Consider the following 7,500-nt stretch of genomic DNA (forward strand, 5'->3'; position numbering starts at 1 on the left):
GCTAGACGATCTCGCGCTCCGGTTAACTTTAACGCCCGTCCGAGAAGAATTTTCGGGGACTGGACGACCGAAGCGGATCTCGCGCGGTCTCGCGATCGACAGTGAAGAGAAGTGCAGAAGAGGAAAAGAAGACACGACAAACACACACCATGGGGCGACCGACGCGTTCGTTTCAACGCTTTCGCACAAAGTCGGCGGCGGTTATATATTTATATCATTATATTCCGGCGGACGGGACGCGACGTTCGAAAGCCTCGCCAAAGAGGAGCTCCTGCCTCTTCCTCTCTCTTTTCTACGAGAAAAGATAAACGTATTTTACGGGGATACGGAAACGTTACCACGTGGTGTCACACACGATCGTCCGTCTCTTCTCTATAGCAGAAACCGATAAAAATACACCTCCCGAAAGAGAGTATATGGTGATTCTTTTTATATATATATATATATTTCGAAATACAACTGAACGTGGCGGAAGCGCACGGTGGTGGTCCAGCGAGGACACGCGACGACGGGGAATAAGAACTATTCGACCCGTTACGAATACGCATGCTCGTCCCGCACGATTTTAACACACACCGTGTTTTTCTCCAGTCGTCAAAGCGTTCGTGCGTCGAATTCGAAAAATAAAAAAAAAAGAAAAACACCTTTTCTCTCTCTCGGGGTAAAAGAGTCGATGTGTATTGTGTATAAAGGTTCTGCGAGAAGTCTCGTTTTGACGTGTGTTCCGCCGATAACGACGATCCTCCGAAACGGGGATACAGAAACGTTACACCTCACAACACGATCTCCGTCTCTTCTCTATAGCAGAAACCGATAAAAATACACCTCCCGAAAGAGAGTATATGGTGATTCTTTTTATATATATATATTTCGAAATTCAACTGAACGTGGCGGAAGCGCACGGTGGTGGTCCAGCGAGGACACGCGACGACGGGGAATAAGAACTATTCGACCCGTTACGAATACGCATGCTCGTCCCGCACGATTTTAACACACACCGTGTTTTTCTCCAGTCGTCAAAGCGTTCGTGCGTCGAATTCGAAAAATAAAAAAAAGAAATACACCTTTTCTCTCTCTCTCGGGGTAAAAAGAGTCGATGTGTATTGTGTATAAAGGTTCTGCTGCGAGAAGTCTCGTTTTGCCGTGTGTTTCGGTAACGACGATCCTCCGAAACGTACATCTCATTCGTAAGAGAGGAAGAAAACAATCTCCCTGGGGCCAGTCGGTAATATACCGACATACGACGTGTCGTGCACATCCGTCTCACGCACGGTATACAAAATATGAATAAAACGTGTGTAGTCTCTCTCTCTCTCGACTTCTTAATATTTTCTTTCACCTCTGACGCATCATTTCAGGTGACGTCGGGAGCGCGGGAAAAAAAATTTTTCTAAACACACGAAACCGTTCATCTCACGAACAGCCGAAAAAGTTGTCGCTCAGATCCATATCGCAGTGGAGCGGTATCCGCGGGCGGTCGTAATTGAACGACGCACGACGCCGCGAACACTCACGCGAGTCCATACAAACGATTCCGATCGTTTTGCAACAACTAGAACGTACACTGTCCGTGAAATTCACAGAATTTTCGCGTGTCCGCGACAAACGCCGACGAGACACCCATCGTTCGCTCGTACGTAGCATCCTTCTCTTAACCCGACTCAGAAACGTTCTTTGCGCCCTTCGGTAAAAAAACGTTCGATCCGAAGAGGTGAACGACGGCGGGGATTTGACAGAGCTACGCAAGCAGTGTATGGTACGTAAACGACCCTCAGCCAGGCGTGGTCCAGGAATTGTATCCGTGGACCGCAATGTGCGTTCGAAATGTCGATGTTCATGTGTCCTGCAGTTCACACGTTGACGCGCAATTAGCTGCGTTCTTCATCGACCCACGAGCCAAGTGATCCACCGTTCAGGGTAATCGTATAAATTTTATATTTCACATATATAATTTTATTCTCATTTGTTCGACCTAATATCTCTCTTCTTTCAAAGAGAAGATAAAAGTTGATACCTGAATCTCCGACCAGCGCGCGAAGGAGATTCAGGCGTCGCCTTGGAGACGACACCGAAGCCTTTCGAGACGAAAAACGTTCAAGTAATATGTATATATTTCTCGACGTTCCGGGCGTATAGTGCATTCAAAAACCCGCGAAAGACGCAGAAGACTCGCACGCGTGGAAACGACGGGGATATATTTTGTATCCTACCCGATACTGAATCCATCGCGTGCAGTCGACCCTCGCGTTCTTCCGATCAGACGCATCTATTGTTGCGCGCATGTTTTCGCGTCGCATCGCGCGAAACGTTGCACGAGTCGTACCGATCGATCGATTGAAAGCAAATAATGAAAAAAGACTTCACAGCTGGCTCTTTGCCGGTCATTCGTCCCATGTTATCTCTTGCCGCGAAATTGGCGCGCAAGAGTTGGGTGTCAGACGCGCGGCTTTAAAACGAGCTTCACGGCCGGTCCCTTCGTTACCGCTTTCGTTCTTTCTCTCGGAACGACCATGAACGAACACGACGAGCGACGCTACGGCATACACACGTCCACGGATTCGATTAAAAAAACAGACTTCACAGCTGGCTCTTTGCCGGTCATTCGTCCCATATTATCTCTTGCCGCGAAATTGGCGCGCAAGAGTTGGGTGTCAGACGCACGGCTTTAAAACGAGCTTCACGGCCGGTCCTCTCAATTCCGTGTACGGTACACGCAAGATGCGGGTTCCACTTCCAGACTACCCGGTCCCTTCTCTCTACGAGAATCGATAGTAGAAGAACGGCTCGAAAACGCGTCTCAGAGACTAGGGGAAAAGAAGCGGTATGCGAGCGAAACGAAAACGCATTATGGAAACGTCGCGAAACAATGTTCGACGGTTGCTCGGTTCCAATCGTGCGGCCGTTTCAATTTCTCGTGCGCTTCACCGTCCCTCCGTAACTCTGGCCGATCGCGTATACCGAAGAGCCGACACGCGCAAAAACCACAGGCATTGTATACTGTATATATATATGTTACAGTCACAGCCTTCGCGCGTTTTACTCTCCGACGCGGGGTTTCCACGACGAAAGAGAGACAGTTTCGTGGCGGGTGACTCGGCCGAATCGCTACGACGGGTATTTCTATTATAGAACGAATCATCGCCACCCTTTACCAGTGCCCGACGAAGGAATCACAAGGTCATCTGGAGTTTACAATGCCAGCGACGGTAATTCCAACGAAGACCCGATAAGTCAACTCATCGTTCTATTTCTCCCCGTACAGAAAAGCGAATCGACGCTAACGCACCTCGCGCAAGCACGAACGTTCTCTTCGCGTGGATCATCCCATCGTCGAAAGATGTAAAGACGCATTGGAGATCGTGGTCTCTGGCGGGCTCATTGCACGCCCCACTGCATATCTTTCCTCGAATCGAGAATGATTCGTCCACTAAGGCTGCGAAACTACGCGTCGAGGAAACTAGGGGAAAGAAGCGGGATGCGAGCGAAACGACAATACATTATGGAAACGTCGCGAAACAATGTTCGGCGGTTGCTCGTTTCCTCCTGCGGACGTTTCATTGCTCGGGCGCTTCACGTCCCTCCGTAACCTTCGCGCGATCGCGTGCCCCGGAGAGCCGGCAACCGGTGAACCACAGGCGTATAAACTATAGTCTTCTATAGCAAGCCTTCGGCGGTTACTCTCCGACGCGGGGATTCCACGACGAGAGAGAATTTCGTGGCGGGTGACATCGGTCGAAACGCTACGACGGGTATTTCTATTATAGAACGAATCATCGCCACCCTTTACCAGTGCCCGACGAAGGAATCACAAGGTCATCTGGAGTTTACAATGCCAGCGACGGTAATTCCAACGAAGACCCGATAAGTCAACTCATCGTTCTATTTCTCCCCGTACAGACAAGCGAATCAACGCTATCGCACCTCACGCATGCACGAACGTTCTCTTCGCGTGAATCGTCCCATCGTCGAAAGATATAGCCGCTTGGAGATCGTGGCCCATCAAGTTCTTCCGTAACTCCTGCGCGATCGCGTACCCCGGAGAGCAGGCAACCGGTGAACCACAGGCGTATAAACTATAGTCTTCTATAGCAAGCCTTCGCGTTTACTCTACGACGCGGGGATTCCACGACGAGAGAGATTTTCGTGGCGGGTGACACGGCCGAATCGCTACGACGGGTATTTCTATTATAGAACGAATCATCGCCACCCTTTACCAGTGCCCGACGAAGGAATCACAAGGTCATCTGGAGTTTACAATGCCAGCGACGGTAATTCCAACGAAGACCCGATAAGTCAACTCATCGTTCTATTTCTCCCCGTACAGAAAAGCGAATCGGCGCTATCGCACCTCACGCAAGCAGGAATGATCTCTTCGCGTGGATCGTCCCATCGTCGAAAGATGTAAGACGTACAGAAATCGTGGTCCATCACGATTATTCGTAACTCTCCGAGTCGCGTATCTGAGAGTAGGGCAAACGGAGAACCACAGGCATAAATAATACTATATATTTCTTATATATAGTTAGCCTTCGCGTTTTACTCTCCGACATGGGGATTCCACGACGAGAGAGAGTTTCGTGGCGGGTGACTCGGCCGAATCGCTACGACGGGTATTTCTATTATAGAACGAATCATCGCCACCCTTTACCAGTGCCCGACGAAGGAATCACAAGGTCATCTGGAGTTCACAATGCCAGCGACGGTAATTCCAACGAAGACCCGATAAGTCAACTCATCGTTCTATTTCTCCCCGTACAGAAAAGCGAATCGACGCTATCGCACCTCGCGCGAGCACGTAACTACTCTTCGCGTGGATCGTCCCATCGTCGAAAGATGTAAGACGCACGGAAATCGTGGCCCATCAACGTTTTTTTGTAACTCTGCCGATCGCGTATCACAGAGCCGAGACGCACATACCACAGGCGTATAATACCGTTTTCTTTCGTATGGTAAGCCTTCGCGTTTACTCTTCGGCGCGGGGTTTCCACGTCGAGAGAGACTTTCGTGGCGGGTGACATCGGTCGAAACGCTACGACGGGTATTACTATTATAGAACGAATCATCGCCACCCTTTACCAGTGCCCGACGAAGGAATCACAAGGTCATCTGGAGTTTACAATGCCAGCGACGGTAATTCCAACGAAGACCCGATAAGTCAACTCAACGTTCTATTTCTCCCCGTACAGAAAAGCGAATCGACGCTGTTGCACCTCACGCAAGCACGAACGTTCTCTTCGCGTGGATCGTCCCATCGTCGAAAGATGTAAGACGCACGGAAATCGTGGCACATCACGTGTTTTCGGAACTCTGTCGACCGCGTATCTCAGAGACGACGCGCGCGAACCACTGGCATATACTATTATATATCGCGTTTTACCCTCCGACGCGGGGATTCCACGACGAGAGAGAGTTTCGTGAGCGGGTTGACTCGGAAGAAACGCTACGACGGGTATTTCTATTATAGAACGCATCATCGCCACCCTTTACCAGTGCCCGACGAAGGAATCACAAGGTCATCTGGAGTTTACAATGCCAGCGACGGTAATTCCAACGAAGACCCGATAAGTCAACTCAACGTTCTATTGCTCCCCGTACAGAAAAGCGAATCGACGCAATCGCACCATACGCGTGCACGTAACAACTCTTCGCGTGGATCGTCCCATCGTCGAGAGACGTAAGTTTCCATACTATGAATTCGCGTTTTACTCTCCGACGCGGGGATTCCACGACGAGAGAGAGTTTCGTGAGCGGGTTGACTCGGAAGAAACGCTACGACGGGTATTTCTATTATAGAACGCATCATCGCCACCCTTTACCAGTGCCCGACGAAGGAATCACAAGGTCATCTGGAGTTTACAATGCCAGCGACGGTAATTCCAACGAAGACCCGATAAGTCAACTCAACGTTCTATTGCTCCCCGTACAGAAAAGCGAATCGACGCAATCGCACCATACGCGTGCACGTAACAACTCTTCGCGTGGATCGTCCCATCGTCGAGAGACGTAAGTTTCCATACTATGAATTCGCGTTTTACTCTCCGACGCGGGGATTCCACGACGAGAGAGAGTTTCGTGAGCGGGTTGACTCGGAAGAAACGCTACGACGGGTATTTCTATTATAGAACGCATCATCGCCACCCTTTACCAGTGCCCGACGAAGGAATCACAAGGTCATCTGGAGTTTACAATGCCAGCGACGGTAATTCCAACGAAGACCCGATAAGTCAACTCAACGTTCTATTACTCCCCGTACAGAAAAGCGAATCGACGCAATCGCACCATACGCGTGCACGTAACAACTCTTCGCGTGGATCGTCCCATCGTCGAGAGACGTAAGTTTCATAGTAAGCCTTCGGCGTTTTACTCTCCGACGCGGGGATCCCACGACGAGAGAGAGAGTTTCGTGAGCGGGTTGACTCGGAAGAAACGCTACGACGGGTATTTCTATTATAGAACGCATCATCGCCACCCTTTACCAGTGCCCGACGAAGGAATCACAAGGTCATCTGGAGTTTACAATGCCAGCGACGGTAATTCCAACGAAGACCCGATAAGTCAACTCAACGTTCTATTTCTCCCCGTACAGAAAAGCGAATCGACGCAATCGCACCATACGCGTGCACGTAAACAACTCTTCGCGTGGATCGTCCCATCGTCGAGAGACGTAAGTTTTCATAGTATTAATTCGCGTTTTACTCTCCGACGCGGGGATTCCACGACGAGAGAGAGTTTCGTGAGCGGGTTGACTCGGAAGAAACGCTACGACGGGTATTTCTATTATAGAACGCATCATCGCCACCCTTTACCAGTGCCCGACGAAGGAATCACAAGGTCATCTGGAGTTTACAATGCCAGCGACGGTAATTCCAACGAAGACCCGATAAGTCAACTCAACGTTCTATTTCTCCCCGTACAGAAAAGCGAATCGACGCAATCGCACCATACGCGTGCACGTAAACAACTCTTCGCGTGGATCGTCCCATCGTCGAGAGACGTAAGTTTTCATAGTATGAATTCGCGTTTTACTCTCCGACGCGGGGATTCCACGACGAGAGAGAGTTTCGTGAGCGGGTTGACTCGGAAGAAACGCTACGACGGGTATTTCTATTATAGAACGCATCATCGCCACCCTTTACCAGTGCCCGACGAAGGAATCACAAGGTCATCTGGAGTTTACAATGCCAGCGACGGTAATTCCAACGAAGACCCGATAAGTCAACTCAACGTTCTATTACTCCCCGTACAGAAAAGCGAATCGACGCAATCGCACCATACGCGTGCACGTAACAACTCTTCGCGTGGATCGTCCCATCGTCGAGAGACGTAAGTTTCCATACTATGAATTCGCGTTTTACTCTCCGACGCGGGGATTCCACGACGAGAGAGTGTTTCGTGAGCGGGTTGACTCGGAAGAAACGCTACGACGGGTATTTCTATTATAGAACGCATCATCGCCACCCTTTACCAGTGCCCGACGAAGGAATCACAAGGTCATCTGGA

The 7,500-nt window shown here is 50.0% G+C and overlaps 1 non-coding gene across 1 annotated transcript; it reads right to left on the reverse strand.

Moving 5' to 3' along the window:
• Positions 1 to 1,765: 1,765 nt before the first annotated feature.
• Positions 1,766 to 1,920, reverse strand: LOC143175344 (5.8S ribosomal RNA). Its single transcript, XR_013000159.1, has one exon. It is a non-coding gene; the product is annotated as a 5.8S ribosomal RNA (ribosomal RNA).
• Between the last annotated feature and the right edge of the window lie 5,580 nt (positions 1,921 to 7,500).

Source organism: Nomia melanderi, unplaced genomic scaffold, assembly GCF_051020985.1.
Source record: "Nomia melanderi isolate GNS246 unplaced genomic scaffold, iyNomMela1 scaffold0064, whole genome shotgun sequence".
NCBI lineage: Eukaryota > Metazoa > Arthropoda > Insecta > Hymenoptera > Halictidae > Nomia > Nomia melanderi.